Source organism: Mytilus edulis, chromosome 2, assembly GCF_963676685.1.
Source record: "Mytilus edulis chromosome 2, xbMytEdul2.2, whole genome shotgun sequence".
NCBI classification, from domain to species: domain Eukaryota; kingdom Metazoa; phylum Mollusca; class Bivalvia; order Mytilida; family Mytilidae; genus Mytilus; species Mytilus edulis.
The window spans coordinates 28,454,880-28,473,507 of NC_092345.1; the positions used below are offsets into that span (position 1 = coordinate 28,454,880).

At 30.6% G+C, this 18,628-nt stretch overlaps 1 protein-coding gene across 1 annotated transcript in view; it reads right to left on the reverse strand.

Moving 5' to 3' along the window:
• Positions 1 to 2,194, reverse strand: part of LOC139511885 (homeobox protein Hox-B6b-like) — a 39,484-nt gene extending 37,290 nt beyond the window's left edge. The window contains exon 1 of the mRNA XM_071299029.1: positions 839 to 2,194. The gene's annotated coding sequence lies outside the window, so the exon portion shown is untranslated. The remainder of the gene's footprint in view (positions 1 to 838) is intronic.
• Between the last annotated feature and the right edge of the window lie 16,434 nt (positions 2,195 to 18,628).

Below are 18,628 nucleotides of genomic sequence, written 5' to 3' on the forward strand. Positions count from 1 at the left end.
GGTATCCTAATAACTTCAAGTTATTTATTTGTTCTTTTAAATTGTTTCATATTTGTTTCAATGAAAATGTTATTATTTTTTTTTTTTCCATTTATTATTATCACTTATTTTAATATTGAAAATTACATTACATATTTTGTTCATTTTTTTCTAAATTCTTACACAAACCTGTATATTTGTATATGTGGTCGTGTTTAAAGAATATCATTCGACTCAAAAGTAACCAAACACTGTTTTATATTTATTAGTTTATCTCTAGATTATATTCATCTATGGTATATCGTATTTTGATAGCCTTTATGAATAATAAACATATTTCATGTTGTTTTTATTTTCTCATTTAATTTTGTTTACAGGTGCGTTTTTGCACTAAGATAGGTATGTATTTATAAATTAATTATTATGCATAATAAATAATATATAACCATTTCATATAGTAAAGCTATCATTTTATTTTCTTTTATTTGTGCCATAATTTCGTATCAATCCAATCCAAAACAAATTACAAGCTTATAGATTTTATTTCAGTTTGCTAAGAGCATTGCATATTTTTTAGATGCGTGAAAAAAGCGGGAAATTGCTTCAATCTCATTTCAAGGGATTTATATGTTTCTGCTGCAATAAAAATAAAATAAAACTACGTTTAATGACTTTTTTCACAGTCGACGTAATTTTAACAGTTGTAGCATAAAATTAAGATAAAATTAAGAAGTTCTTCAGTAATAACCATTAACACGCAATAATAATAATTCATATACAATCGCTTATCGCTATCATTTTGGAAAGAGAAGATGTCGTAAAATTGCCATAAACCGGTGTAAAAGTAAACTTTACTCACCTAAAGTCTGTCAGATCCGTTTTTCTTTACTGTTTAAATTTTAGTGGAAAGGAAATATTTCAAAAGCAGGATCAAATTATCAAAAAACACTGACCCTTTTCATTAAAGAGTTGTGGGTCAATCCAGGTCAAGAAGCAGAAGAAACACGCATTTAACCAATCAAAATTATGGTTTCAAATGACATAAAACGCCATCTGGCTTACTTTTTTTGAAAGCACAATTTATTGACACTAATACTTGATTTTATTGAATATTAACGAAAAGATACAAATATATCGCAGCATGCATATGTAATAACAAGGTCATTAAAAAGAGGTAAAAATATCGTATATTTCTGCAAGTAAGAAAATAAATACAGGGTAAATTTTAGCAGGTTTTTAAAATGATGCGCGGTAACGTAAGTACCGGAAGTAGTCAATCTTATCAAAATCAAAGAACCGGAGAGCAGTCAAAGCATAAATGGATGATTTTTTTGCAATGTTGTTGTAGCCGTTTTTCTTCTGTTTAAAACTGATTTAAAAGAGTATTCAAAAAGATAAATCACTTTTACTGTCTTCAAACACCTTCGTTGTATACATTGCACCTACTTTTTTTTAAATAACCATCAAGTGGCTCTTGAAGAGAGAACTTCTTCTATAGTCAGATCCTCAAAAGTTACTACAAAAATGTATATTATGTTCTTAAAATCCTTTCTATTCCTTTAAGTATCATCGAACAAATATAAAAAAAAAAACATCAACATTATACATTTGAATTGAGGTAACTGCGTTAATTTTCGTATATTATAGAAAACATTGTTTTCATTTTGGAGAGTGAAATATGTCTGCATTAGTAACATCTCTTATGTGTCCGCATTAGGAACCTCTCTAGCAAGTTAAGCGTACAAAAGATAGACAGTGCAGAAATTATATCCCTGGTGGTTGATCCATAAATCCCGTCAGTCAGATTCAAACCTGCCATTCATAATCTATCTCATGTATATATCTGTCTCGAATGCTCACGTTTCTTATGCGTCTTGGCAAAGTTATTGCTTTGCAATATCAAATTCAACAGTGAAATAATTACTTCTTTTTAGCTAGACATCATAATGGAATTATTGTTAGTGATGTATTTCGTAATAATTGTTATATGATACAATGTTTTTTTAAACGATTGTCGATTCAATATTCGTCCTAGATCCGGATCGAGTCTTGTAGGACAACACAGATTGGGGTTTTTTTTTACTGATGGTTTTCCCTGCATCTAATTCTATTCGAATATCACTGTCTTCATAATGTGCCAAAAGTAGCTAAACGAATTATATTTTTCTTTCTCTGATAATTTTTTCCTATTTTACTTTTATCTGGCACAAAAAAATATCCAGGGGGCATAGCTAGTCAAACAAAATAACGATAATACTTTATGGGCGGGCAAACCTTAAGATCACTAAATACTGCAAAATACATTTACCTGACAATGTTTTGTGCAACTAGAAAATATTAAAACTGATCAGTATTCAAAACTTTCTTTGAAGAAATATTTCAAGCGCCACATAAAAGGGCTATAGACATGCCATTACAGTCAATTTGCAAATTTAAATTGTAAATAATGGTCATTTATTTTCTCATTTATCTGATGAAAAGGGGAGGTAAATGAGAAAGTAAACGAAAGAAAGCCCCCTATATAGTTATACATTACATAATTTCACAAAGGTTCCCGTTTATTTAAAGTTGGTGTATTGTGTGCGGTATTGGAGATATTTAGTTTATAGAATAGTTAAATGCAATGAATGGCCGCTGCATCCTTTCTTCCCAAGCTGAGGACTTTTGCACTTGAGTAAATTGCGCTCTCGCTAGTGCAGCGAAAATATTATAACACAGTAATTTACTGGGGGAAATAAACAAAGAAAAATGGTTCAGAATATATATAATGCAATTACTTTGATGCCTCTTGAGATGAGAGAAAAAAACATCAAAACTTTTTCTCATGAAGAAAATTGAAAAGATGTTCAGCTGAAGATGAAAATTATATATTCATCATTTATCACTTGCAACTGTTTTGAGTGTAAGAACGTTGAAAAACGCATCTGGTTACAGCCCTATCACATAAATTGTCATAAAGCTGTCTATTGCGACAGTTTTACTACCCGGACAATATAGCTTCCAATTTATGTAGGTTTCCGTTGAGAAGTAATTTTCCAGCATCTGATATTAATCTAAACCATACGTCATACTCTGATGCATATTTCATCAGATAACGATAAAATTTTGTACAATCAAATGAATGATATTTTCCATAATGCATAGTGGAAAACATTTGTGCTTGCTTTTCAATGCAGGACCAATTTTTGTCAAACTTCAGTTTAACCCATGTTTATCTACAAATCTAAAGTTGTATAAACCACAGATATATAAAACTATTATACATCTGTGGAAAAAACATTTGTGCTTATTTTTAAAATTCGTTTTTCAATGCAGGACCAATTTTTTCAATCATTTAGATTTACCCTTGTACATCTACAAATCAAAATTTGAATAAACTACATATATTTGTAAACCTATTTTGAATAAACTTAGTACTAAAAGTCATAAAACTAAGGAGGAAAAGAAGAAATATCTACAAACACGTGTGCTCCCGAAATCCTAAAGTTGAATACGCTTAGTACTTAAAGAGTCATTAAACTGGAAAACAAATATTTAATGTACAAATTGCGGTAACATTCAGTAAATTTGCAAAAAAAAGTAAAATAGAAGTTTCCATTGTTGACGAAACTGTCATGATTTTGAAAACAAAATCAAATTATCACTCGCTTCAATACATTTTGAGCTTAATTAATTTAGCAATAGTCGAACACGAAGTTTCATTTTCAACCGGAACTAAAAGTTTCATTGACAATATTTCAGAAACATGTTATTTTCGTGAAGAAACTCATTTATTTAACTTAAATGTCAAATTATAGGCACGTTGACACGTTATTTGAAATATTTGAACACAGAACAAAACAAATGTTACTTTTTGTTGTTAAAGGTCAATTTCAAATGCTTTAATTTTCTCTCATGTTTAAAGTGTAAAAGTGGTAGAATCACGACATTTTACGTGAAATTGATAACGCATGAATTGTTTTAATCCTGTTTAGGTGCATAGATTGTAATTTGATCATAATTTATACTAAGTAAAATTAATTGTTGAAGTTTACACTTTATAATATATTGTCGATTGTCGATCATTTATTTAAATATAAAACTTATAATATTTTATGTCAATCAATATGCTTTGTTTCTTGGTTTTTATTTTCATCATGCCATTGTATTTTTCTCGTCAAAATACCCGCCTCATAGCTAAATACTTTACGAATCGCTATACCAAAATGGATTTGCGACTTGCTCTAAACGGAAAAGTAAAATTCACTTACTATTAACTTACAAATTTAGTGAAATAGAATTTATTAATTGTCAAGCCTATTATTTTATTGAGTCCCTATTTTTATTGTAAATCTGTGCTTTTTAATTTTTGATGTTGCTAGATCTTGCTAGATTGCATTTCTTGCTTCTTTTTTTAAATATGGCTTGATTAAAGTTTTCTTGTTCAGTTGTATATATATATATTTATTCTGTCAAACCTTTGCAATTACAATGGTATACAGACACTACATGACGTCAATAAATACAGACATAAATACATGAATACAAAGAGCAAAATGTGTACAATATTTCTTATATTTTTTTTTATCACAACTGAACTCTCGGTAGAAAATAACTGAATATATACTCAACTTTTATTTTCTTATAATTTGATCATTCTAAGATTTGAGGGAAGCTGCCACCGACTTCAGATGATAACTCATAGATATCTAGCATGAACGTAGCGACATAATTTATAATATAGAGTGGTTCTCTGATCGAGGGTGGTGAAGCCAACTGAAGCAAAAAACTACTTTCATTTGAAAGTTACAATACCCAGAAAGGATATGGCAAAGGATCACTAATAGATTTATCTTTTGGTTAAGGGAGCGGAAATCCTGATCAGTCCGTTGGTGCTTAACAACAATTACTAGTAGCTATTCTAGATGTTTCCTCTTGAAATGTTCATTGAGTAAACTCCATTTGAAGTTGCTATTTTTCTGTTACGGATGACTCACAAGGCATGCACAAACATAGAAACTCGACCCATATTTTTTTTCTGTGTAAGCTCAAGATTGAGGTTGCCAGGTTCGGACTTCATTTAAAGACCGACAAATCATCTAAGTTCTTATCAAGTATGTTCAAACAGAAAGCATAGACCAACTGTGGATAACGGTTAATAAAAAACAAGTGCAACAGCGCAAAACAGAAATATTTCATTAAGAATAGCATATGTAACACGTATTGACTGGCTATAAAATTGATATAGCCATTTGGTCCTGTTTTAGTATCTGACGTTCTGATCTGATTTACGAGACCAGTTAGAGCCTGTAAGCTTGTGATCAAAGCAAACACTGCTGAGACGAAAAACGTTGAAAAACACCAATGCAATCTCCTATTATCAGAAAAATACGCTCCAAAATACCTTTTTACTTGATCAAATGATAACCAACTAGTTCTACGTAATTTCATTAAGTGTTTTGGTTTGTTTGTATACTCATAAATTAAACTGTGGTATTCTTTCCTTGATTTACGTGGAAGTATATGTTGGCTATAAATAATACAATCAGTAAATTAAAGGTGTTCATAATGATTTGTGTTCTTGTTACATTGCGTTATATCTCAGCTATGTAAAGTACACAGACTATAAATTAATTACAAAGTCAAATATTCATAAGCGAATTTTTGATTGAAAAATACTCAAATGATATTTTTTTAATTGAATGTTTACACACGTGAAAATTGTATTAGGTGTTTAAACATTTTTAAATTGAAGACTTTCACGCAAATTAAAGTATAAAGAGTTTTTAAAAAATGAATTTTTTTAAAACCCTTTGCATTATATAATCATTCAAAAATATATGCACTTCCTAAAAAGTTGCATTTGAATATGTTCTCGGACTCCAGCATGCAGACCACGTTGTTGCTTATCCTATCAAATTCTTAACTTAAAACAGAAACTGGTCGTGTTACGATTTATTAACGCACTATAACAATAGTAAATAATCCTTATATATGCAAAAAAAGTGCCTATATGAAACAATGAAAACTGTTCCAAATATAAACTAATATTACAATGCTAAAAATGATAGAATAAATGACATCAATAAATAATATCAAATTGAAAATAGAAATCAAGAATGTGTATAAGGGACAACAATCCGACCAAAGAGCAGAAAACAACCGAAGCCCATCAATGGGTCTTCAATACAGCGAGAAAATCCCACACCCGGAGGCATGCCTCAGCTGGTCCCTGAACAAAAATATACTAGTTCAGTGATAATGGACGTCATACTAAACACCGAAATATATAAATGAACTAAAATTAAAAATCTTACAAGACTAACATAGGCCAGGGGCTCATTACTTGGAACAGGCGCAAAAAAGCATTCATTGTGCAACCTTTAAAAACATTTCTATATACCAAAATAAAAGAAAATGGCATGTTGAGATATAATGACTGTCAATGAGTAAAATTTTAGATTTTAAATTTAGCATAAATAATTTTCGATTCTGAAAATTTCAAAATAAAAAATTATGATTTAGAGTATGATCAGCAAATAAAAAAGAAAATGAAGATTCACGGAATGAAAGTCAAATAATAACACAAGTTTCGAAAATTTTCCTACACAGCTTTGGTTGTATTATTTTGGTCCGTGATAGTATTGATACTCGCCACCGTCTCGACAAGAAAACAAGAACAGCACTCATTGGATTTAATATTAAGTTGTCAACGTATCACCCAAACAAAAGTTTCTATCATGTATACACAATAATATAAAACAGTTCCTATTCTTATTCTCTACCATTTATTCTGGAAGGATACTATAATATTTCTTCTAGGGTGAGTAATATTCCAGGATATATCTTCCACTTTGAAGTAATATTATAAAGAAATGTATATTCTATGAAAGTGGATTCTTCGTTCATTATCAAGATTTGCATATACAGGGAGGTAACTCTAGCTTCTTTTCATCTTGACCGATTTAATTTTCGTTCATGCAGATCCAAATGATTGTAATGTCAATTACTCGCAAAAATGTTGAAAACTTGTGAATTGAATTTTCTACATGACACGCAACATACTTTGAAGTATTTTTTTGTGTCGCATTAATTTTGTAAATGATACATTGAAAATGGAACTTTATAACCTAATTGCTAATGTTTATGTGTGATGTCCAGTTACCAATGGTTAAGTAAATGGACGAGAAAATAATAACAGTAGCAGAATAGACAATCCTGTAAATTGTAGGTCAAAGGTTGTCAGCATCAATCAATGCACGTTGTCATGAAATAATACTTAAGTATAAGTCACGCGGATATTACTAATGAAGAACTTTCTTAATGTTTCTTAGAAGAAGGGGTAGAAGAAACGAATAGACAGTAAAAAAAAAGTTAAAGAAAAACGAAAATCTAAAAGACAAACAAATTCTTCACAAATTTAAACAGAAAATTGAAGTGAGATGACGAACACAAACAAAACATTCAAACAGAAGGGTACACATTTCTTGCTCCAACTGTAGATCCCATCGTGTTGCTATAAATTTATTGAAGTAAAGCACAATTGATTATTTGAAATTAACATGTAACAGTAGCTAATGTAGATAAGCAAGTATTTCTGAATAATAAATAAAACTTTATTAAAATAGTTGGTAAAATATTAAAACAAGTAGAAGCAAGTCAAGATCAACAGATATTTTTTAAGGAAAAACAGAGGACTGCCTTGTATAATAAGAATAAGAATATTTTATTATTCCAATCAAGGGCCCTTGATGGGTAGCATAACATGTATACATAGGACAATACATCATGATTTGTAACAGAAAAACATTTTTATATAATAAAATGAAACATTAAAAAAGTTCAGATAGGTGTTATTATCTTCATTCTATAAAAGTCAAATACATTTAGTTCCAGGCAGGATGAGAACCATAAAATCATAACATCAGTACAATTTAATCACAACAAAGCAATGATAGCATCAGATAACACAAATAAACAGAAAGTATATAATAACAAGACAAACTACAATATAAATCATAAATAATAATATTAGAGTAAAGCATAATTGAAACACACCAAAACTCGTTTTGAAAATTAAAAATATTTTTTCTAAAAATCAGCTGTTAGTCAAAGCCTATACTATATTGACGAGAATATTTCTGGCAGTTTACATGACTATGTTTGTTTGTCTGGATGCTAAAGTGGATAACCTGCTATACAGCTTCATTGAAACTTGACAAAAAGTTTGGGACAACTTTCACGAGATCAGTTGATACCGTGCACCGTTTTACATACATTGGCAATGTCATACAATATTAAACAAGATTGTTTCATTAAAAGGAAAACTAAAAGGGAAAGGGAAACATCTTAGATGTCACAATCCCACCTTCCTTCCTTCTTTCATGACTTGTCATCGAATATTATGTTATTAGAGTAATAGGACGGGTGCCAGGCCTAGAGCAGAAATCATTCGCATGCCCTTCCACTCTTATCGGAACTCGGGTTGCTAAATCCTTTGTCCAGGCTCTAGTTTTTGTAGGGGTACCAAACTTAAAGCATGAACAATTTTCCTTTCCGAATTTACTATGTTCATCCCATTGACATCCGTGTTGCTAAATATTTGGGTCGGGTAATCGGTTTTCGTACACGAGTGTCAAACTAATAGACCATTAACCGTCTGTCCGTCCGCACCATCTTAGTTAGTCCATGCCAGTTGGGCACGTGTTCCTATATCTTCGGAACGGACCTTCAGTTATATTTTTATTGTTTTGTGACCTATGGGGTTTTATTTATTTCGGTATTGGCGCTCTGCTGTTCTCCAATTTCTTAGTTCCATAATCTTTTCTTCATACAAATACATCAACATTCGCGCTGTTTTCATTTTGCTCTTATACAATATTCAACAAACTTTCAACATTTGATTATTCATTAAAATGTTCCATTGGAAATGTTTTAATTTCAAAAATGCATAATATCATTAATTCTGAAAACACGTTTCAAAAAAGGTGAATATTTACAACAATCAAACGGTCCATCATTATAAAAATAGTATTCAAATTTTGTAAAATTACACGGATTTTTCTCAAATAAAATCATCATATAAGAATAAAATTAAGATTGTTTTCGTAGATATCCAGTATTTTTATTGTCATTTTATTTTCCGACGATCCTTGACCGCCTAAAGACTGTACTAAGTCCCCTTTCTGTGGTATTTATATTACATAGCCAGTCATAAATTTATGTATCCTAATATATCTTGCTTTGTAAAACTTATCTGATTTAACAGGTGTGAACAAACCTTGTGAAGTGTGGCCAGAATGATTAATTCGAAGTAAGTAAAGCTTGAACAATGATTGAATTGTTTTGTTTATATTTAAATATATTCTACGAAACTAAATACAAGGGAGATAATCGATCTTGGCATAGTCAACTCTTCAACATTATACAAAAGTGTTCGCCCTTAGGTCGTAAAATTTCTACTCAATAACACCAGAGATCATTTATAGCTTAAACACCAAGATAGATTTGTTACATTAAATTTGTTTTACATTTTATTTAAGTACAGTAGATCTACACTTCATTTTAGTTTGTATAAAAAAAGAAACATTAAATGATTTTTTTTTTAAATTGATATAAGAGTGAAATATTCCGTTTAATGCCAAGGTACTATAAGAAACCTTCAATCAAAAACATTAAAAAACATGCAATTACATTATGCAGAAGAAAATAAAAACATAAAAAAAGTGAATTATAAGAACTCTGTAGAAAATATGAATATACCAAATGAACGTATTGGAATATGATTTTGTTTATGTCTTCACTGACAGTCTGTTTCACTGCCCATCTTGCATCAACGTAAGGTTATCATCTGTCTACGGCTGATTTTATTTTGTGTCTAGATTTTTTTTTAACTTGGATCACGTTTTAGTCAAATATTAATCCCATACAGATGCTGCATCATGACCGTGGACCTATAAAAACTCTACTCTTGCAGATTAAGAGACATTTTTAGGCATTTTCTTTAATTTTAAGGAACCATGGCTTTTACTTATTCTCATACTAATTCTCAAATTCATTGTTTACCTTGACTATATCATAGTATTTATTTTCTCTACACTTGTTGTAATATCTTAAAATTGAGCTTTATTCAACCTCCACAAGAAAATATACTTAGGTGTTTTTTTTATAGTTCTTTGTTTGAATTTAAGTTCTTTGTTCGCTTTTCTACCACACGGTCCATATATGAGTTCTTATCCGAAACGTTTCTCTGCAATCGTCAGCCTTTGTGCCTGTAAGTAAAGCTTATTATTTTGTTAAAGATAAATTCTTACAGAAAAATTGAAATGTCATCACTAGATACCTGTTTATGTTGTGTTGTAAGGCTGCTGTCTAATCGGTGTATGTCCCATATCTCTTTTTCGTGAGTAGTATAAACTGTATATTTTTAAAGTATATTCTTGATATTTTTTAATCAAAATTACAGTTAAATTATTTCTATCATTTCATTTAAATTCTGACGTATTTTTTTAATGCATACTTTCATACATACATAATATGTATTATGAAATTTGACTTATATTTGCTTGACCTCTAATTGTAATAATAAGCAATTGACAGATTTAAAACCTACATTTGTTCTTTTTTTATATTTTTATTGGTTCCACATCGTATTGTATGTTCGATAAGTTCAATATTTCTATTTGATGTTGCATCAGTTTAAATAACATTTAACTCAAGTTACTCGTAACTTTACTTGAAGCATTCAGCCTTGATATTTCTCCTAATTTTTATACTAATACCCCCCCCCCTATAGAACCCTCTGGCAAATCAATAATAATCACTAAACGAAATTACATAATTTGTGTATCAATAACAAGGTGCAATACTATATGACAACGTTCACTAGATTTTATGGCTTCTTTTTATTTCCAGCCTTCTATTATGATTCTGTTTTTGATTTATCGAATCCTCCCATCATTTGAAATAATTGTGCTCCCCATATGGCCATAAAAACCACAACAACAATTTCATCATTTTGCTCGCTAGGATACCGTCTCCGAGAGCCTGTTCGTAAATCATTCCCCTTGACTTTTATGTTCTTCGGACAATGGCTTGCACGTGTGCTATACTTGAGAAAGCAGAAAATTAGCTTTCATCTCATAAGACGGACGTGACTAAGGGTCAATTTGTACAGATTTGTCTTTCCCATGTGTAAAACTACTTACATTAAGAATTCAGCCTAGAACGAAGAATTCGTGTGTGAAACTAAATTTGTCGCCTATTTAGTTATATTTCTGTACCCATCATTTGACATAAATATCATTGTTTCCATTTAATTAGTCAACACTGCACATATTTCTGGCTTTCTGTACTTTTAAGTTGTACTTTTACAGATCTTTACAGAATCTTACTTAAAAATGTTGTACGCGTTAAGACCTATATTTCATTTTTTTGTCCGAATGATTTTAGGGGGTTATTTTAGCATGACACAAACTTTCTCGTATCGCCTCCTAAGCCCAATTCAAACTTTTATTAGTTTTTTTCAAGATTTGTCTACGTATAATGCCATTGTGTACCATTTTTTTGTTTTTCATATCCGAATTATTGTAGGATTTCCCTCACCAAATCATGTACTTTACAATAGCCTTATCTGTGTATACCCATTTTGTATCTCAATCAAATATTCTAATACTTTTGTTCAAGTCTTATTTGCCTCCTGAATCCCATATTCTAATACTGTTGTTCAAGTCTTACTTGCCTCATAAACCCCATATTCTAATACTGTTGTTCAAGTTTTTTTTGCCTCCTGTATCACTATTCTAATACTATTGTTCAATTCTTTTTTGCCTCCTGAACCCCATATTCTAATACTGTTTTTCAAGTCTTATTTGCATCCTGAACCCCATATTCTAGTACTATTGTTCAAGTCTAATTTGCCTCCTGTAACCCATATTCTAGTACTATTGTTCGTCTTATTTGCCTCCTGAACCCCATATTCTAATACTATTGTTCAAGACTTATTTGCCTCCTGAACCCCATATTCTAACACTATTGTTCATGTCTTATTTGCCTCCTGAACCCCATATTCTAATGCTATTGTTCAAGTCTTATTTGCCTCCTGAGCCCCATATTCTTATACTAATGTTCAAGCCTTATTTGCCTCCTGAACCCCATATTCTAATACTGTTGTTCAAGTCTTATTTGCCTCCAGAACCCCATATTCTAATACTATTGTTCAAGTCTTATTTGCCTCCTGAACCCCTTATTCTAATGCTATTGTTCAAGTCCTATTTTATCAGATTTTTTTGTGGTATTCATAAGTAAGTCATGAGTTTGCAAAAAAGGGGTGGGAGTATCATTTTGTGATCTTTGCTTGGAGATCTCTTTTAAAAACTTTATGATGGTAGTTTTCAATTGATAAATGAATAAACAAACATTATCAAAATGCCATTTCTTTTTAGCCCAACATATTCCTAGTACATTAAAAATCTTTGATATGAGATGCACAAAATACATCATTAAAGTAATTAGTATTTGTTTTTATTTTATTTAACATGCATTCGTCTTTCTGTTTTGTTTGTTTCTTAAATAGCACAATTTATACAGTACACCGTAAAAATCAACTAATGTAGCGCCAAATTCGATTTAATCGGAGATAAAATACAAGATAAAAGAAAAGAAAAGTCAAAAGTAATGTGTATTCACTTGTCAAACTAGACCCTATTAAGCTGATTAACAAAATATATTTCACTATAATAGTGTCACTTCTAATTGCTTACTTTATCATGCATAATTTAAGAATTATTTATTTGCAACCATTAAAATCTATTTCATGTGTCGAAGTGTCAATTATGGCATATTTTAAGATTGCATAAATTGTAATTTACAAATTTGCTTGCATGCATAATAGTCGATTTTTATCATCGTTTTTTATTTAACGGTTAATGAAAATAGAACTAATAAACTAAATTGTTATAAAATGGAAATGGAGAATCTGTTTTAATTACAAAATATTACGTATTTTGTCTTGGCGTGTTTCGTGGGTACCAGTAAGGCAGTGTATCAGAAATTGTATAAAGTTAGCAATCCTTTTATTCTTACATGCTTGATAAAATATGTACCTATTCACCAAGGTCCACGTAAGAAATATAAAACGCTTATAAGGAAGGTTATGATGAAAGGCAAAGGTGATGTTATCTTTCCCAAATTTCAATTCATCATGACTTAATTGTTTAATTTGTGTTTCATGAACCGATTTTATAACCATACTATGTATTTTTACCTGGCCAGGTGGGTTAAAAGATGAGAGGATCCGAAGTACTACAAGGGTATACGATTTGACTATAGGAAATTAAATATCAAACTTTTATGAGAGAGATTCCAGTTCCTTGACTTTTTTTACAAGAAAAGACAATGTTATTAACGAAAATAGATTTGAAGCAAAGAAAACAAAATATGTCTACAAAAACTGAAGCAACAACTTGTGACCCAAACAATGCGAACATCTGTTATATAGACTATGTATGTACAACGTTAAAGAGAAATAATAGGTATGAATAAATCAATGTCTGAAAGGAGTATATAAAAAAGACATTCAAAAGTCATATTATGCACATAAAGATTGTACCGGGTCAAAATATTGACTCGACCTTACAGCTCATCTTAAGTTAGTGCATTATAACAGCATATCATGACTTACTACACCCATAATAAGGATACATTTACCATATGCGCCCGAATTAATAAAAAAAAACGCACCTTGATGCAGTTTCTTGGGTTAAAATTAGAAATTAAAAATTAAACAAAATTAATTGACTTTCGGCACTATTTGCTCTGTCAGTACGATCCGTTTCATTGGTGAGAGTAACGAAGTGACCATAGAGAACCATTAAACTTCGAAGGAAAACTGTTAATTTAAATGAAAAAGAACAGTTTAAAAAGAAAACAGGAAGTCTTTCTCTCACTTTTAAACGGGTATCAAAAACCTAAGTACACCGAATTTTTCCCTTTTATTAGCAATAAATCTCACTTTCAATCGTCACTCATAATTTTTTTTTCTTAAAAATAGCAATAACACAGGATTTGTCATTTGTGAAACTGTCATTAAAACTAACATTCATACATTAAGAAAGTCACATAACAAACTAAAATGAGGTTAGTCCTCCAAATAGTTATGCCGTGCCTGTCTCAAAGTGTTCGGGTTGTGTTGCATAGTCTGTGTTTTCTATGAAGTGTTTTGAAGACTTGATTAGCTGGTTTGTCAGGGTTTGTTCTACTATCGCGTTATCGGTATCGGTTTTTCTTCGACGTGAATGTCCCTAAGAATCTTCAGCCTCTTGTTTTAGTTCGGGGTTGCATTCATTCGTTTACTTAACAAGATTTGTTCAAATAATACATAAATACGTATAGTGATACAAATTTTATTACGACCACTGTTTTAATGGTCATCTACAATGGCGTGTAAGGCTCTCTTTTATCTCTGTCCAGTCAGCTTAGCTTAACCAGATCTAGAAATAATCTCCAAAAATATTTATTAACAAGGATTAACTTTGGACAGGATTATCTGCGTCAGCATGAATTAAAAGTTGTCACGAACATCTTTAGCATAATGGTACTTTTTTACTATTTTACTCAAAAACTAGAGATTCAGAACACAATTTTTCGGAAATGGAAAAAAACATTCGTGCTGTTTATTTTTAAAATAAATATAGGAAATTAGAAAAATAAGATATAGCAGCAGGCTTGTACATTAGTCCTAATTCAGAGTGTATTCATAGGTTCATCCAAATTGAATTTCAATATAAAATCCATTTCTCAACCTTAAATAAGCAATTTGCACAAATTATGTGGTAAAAAAAAACACATTAATTTTGAAGATAAATTTAAAAGTAATTTGTTTTTATTCAACCAGTATTATTCAAGCAAACAAAAGATGAAATTTTTGTGGTGTTCTCAGAGTCCGTACCGCACACAAACATGGAATACACATTATACAGTTCAAATAACGCAATATTGTATAGAATCAAGTACCAGCCCGACATGAAACCAAGACAAATGGGTTTTGGTCTTTTGTAGAAATAATACGATCTTTCAAGAAACATATTAAGACAGCAGGGAATGACTCTTTTAATTTAGAGGTATAAAAAGGAAGTTATTATATTGGCGTTCGTTAAACGACACGTTGAGGTTTAAAATAAATGTTGTTACTTGTAATTGTTATAAATGCGATGAGAGAAATTTTTATGAAGATAGTGGAGGCCAACTAATATGATGTCCTGCCAGTTTGTTTTCACGGCATTCTTTAAGTTAATTCTCAAAATATCCTCTTTACGTATGATTCAAATTCAGGAAACGAACAAATGTTTTGTATATGATATTTTTTCTTGTTAAAAATAAAAACCAATTAAAAAAATATCATATACAAAACATTTGTTCGTTTCCTGAATTATTAAATGGAGGTATTTTGTTTGAACAGTACTGATAAAATTAACTCAGTCTTGCTTCTAGGTAATGCTGATAGCCGACGCTATTTTCATTGAAAACAAATAGCAAAACAAAAGAATTCGTATGTGTGCCCTTTATTTAACAGATCACAAAGAATACAACAAAGTGGAGGACAAGGCTTCAGAAATATGAAGATATCTGATATTCCTTACAACATTAACTACATGAAAATAAATAACAAATCAAATTTGTCTCATTACAAAATTTTAAGAAATATTTAAATATGGCTATTTGTACGTCCCTTTTTGCTTATCTGTATAAACATAAGGATATCATGGTTCTTAGTTTTCTTTTGGTCTTCTTTTTGTGTTTTTACAATGTCAAGTTGGGTTTGAGCGTTTATGATGCAGGTAAATCTAGAAAAATGACTCGGGCGTGCACAATAAATAAGTTGTTTATGTGGGATGTTTTTATTGACTATCACAGGGTTAATACCACTTTCGGTAATTTAAGTGCCTGAGGTTTTTAATCGGCTTAGTAGTTAGCAGTAAGAATATAATATTCCAACTCCCTCAGACAAAGCTATTCTTTATGACCTTCTTGGTCATGTAGCTCGCAAAGTGGTTATTGGTCATCAATGTTTCGGTTTGAGCGTTATTGGTGATGATAAGTGTTTTGAAAAGCGAGCTAGCAAATTTTCTGCTTGACCAGTGATTGCTTGTGTCCATGGCATGGTACGTGTTTTGCTACCCCAAGGATACAGAAGAAGATTCAAAAACGGGATAGGGCAAAACAAAAGACACAAATGACACTGGGGAAACACAAACAATACAATGACAAACCAAACAAAAGATACAAATGAAAGTGCAGAAAACACTACTTCACCTTATAGTTCAACTTTTGTTTGTGATGCGTTTTTTATTTTAAGTAATTTCAGACATGCGCATCGCAAAATGCAGATTCAATACGTGTTACTTTGATTTACGTTTGTAAAAAAATCACAGGCGTTGCATCTGAATAGCACAGATAAAATCGCAATTAATGTTGGATTTAGTTACAATCGAAGACGTAATTGCTGACCTTTTCGAGTATCAAGAAATTTCGTCAGATTATAAAATACATAATTTGACATATTAATATATTATTTTATGTTTTACTACTGAAAAATATGATATGGAGAGTATATTTATATCAGATTAAAATCGTTTATTATGTCTTTATTCATATAAGATTCGTGTGCCCGTACTTCATTTGCATAGACCATGATTGTTTTCCTCTCAGTTGAAACAGTTTTATATATGCCATGTATAAGGGAAAGTAAAATAACAAAAATTCCGAACTCCTACAAAATTCTAAACGGAAAGTACCTAAGTAAAAGGCAAAATCAAAAGCTCTAACAAATCAAACAAATGGATAACAACTGTCATATTCCTGAATTGGTACAGATATCTCCTAGTGTAGAAAATTATGGATTAATCCTGGTTTTATAGCTGGCCCTAACCTCTCACTTGTATGACAGTCACAAACTTTCCGTTTTGAGTTTCATTGGAGTTTTGTATTTCTGTTATTTATTTATTTTTTCAAATAATAAAAAGTTTCAGCACCAGTAAATATCTTCAATCATCATTTGTGGTTGTATCAACATATGTAGAACACCTGGACGGTTGGCCGTGTTTATGAAAGTTAATTGTTCGTACGATGATTATATACAAAGGATGTATTTGAAAATATAAACGCTAGAATGTTTCTTTATATTTATATCAATATATCATATTTTCCAACGATGACCATAGGAATTTTACTTTAAATGTCTTCTTCCGAAATTTTTTAAATCTCTGCTCATTCAAAACCTTAATTTGACAAAATCATTAATAAAAAAAAACCCTATTCTATGGAAATTGCACGTCATTTTGCGAACAAATAACCGCAGATATGGCAAAACCTGATAGAGTTTCAAAAAATACTTCACATATTGAAAATGAATACTCTAAAAAGGAACGGCCAATTTTGCCTGTATTTGTTTCTCTCACAATGCATAAATTTTAAATGAAAAGGGTCTATAAAACAAGTTCCTTTATAAATTGGTCAGTGATAAGAAATAGAAATAATATTATTAGAATCTCAAAGTAAGCACGAGAACTGAATCTATGATACATTTGAATTCATGTCAAATTGAATACTAGTAAAACGTTTTAAGAAATATTCGTGGTCTGAAACAGTTTAATTGTAAATACATTTTGTGTCACAGACAGTACAATTTGTTGTCCGATGGCTTATTTTCATATGTTTGGTTTTAAATGCCCTTCATCGTCTTGTTAAATTTGGACTACAACTGTTTTGATTCAAGCGCTACTGGTGAGCTTTATGAAAACGAAACGCGCATCAGACGCACCAAATTGTTGGCTTGATATCTTAGATCTGTTTCCACTATTCCTACTTTTTCATTTAATATTTATGAAGAAAATCTAGAGACATGAGAATAAGACAAAACTAGACTAAAAATAATCGAACATACTATACTCGTTTTTGAGGCATTCTTTTACACCAAAATTGTATTTGCCTTGCCAATCGAGATAAAGATTTGTTAGCACCAATTAAACCAACTTCTTAAGTCAAAGTGGATTACTTTTATTCAAGGAAGTACTAAAGATATAAACAAAATTATTGAAAAAAATAATACAGTTTGTAGATGAAATGTTAATATTATGGCCAAAGACAGCCAATTTGGTTATAACCAATGACTACTCCAAAGACCCAAGAAATTTAAGACTTGCATGCCAAACATTTACATAAAATAAATTATCAGTGAAGTTGTGCAATATCTTTTTTGTAGATCTTTACTGCTCTGACAACAATGCAGTAACACAACTAAATTGGAGTAGCATGATAGGCGCCATTGGTGAGAAGGAATTACTGACACTTTCGGATTACATTAGTTCAATCCGAGGTTTGGTATGTTATATGTTTGTTAAGCTTTTTTTGGCCTATTTGTTACCTGATTACTCTGCTTATATGTGTTGCTTAGCTGAAAATATTTTGTCTGATTTTTACATGTGACGATGTTTATTATTTTCCTTGGATTTATGGTTTATTTCTATCTTGGTAGCTAGTCTTCTCTTTGACAATCATACCACATTTTTTGTCTGTTTTATGTACAATGCCGTGAGAAAAATAAAAGAAATCATAAAACAATTCAGAAATTACTTATAAAACCATTCACATTTCCTGCTAAAACACAATAGTG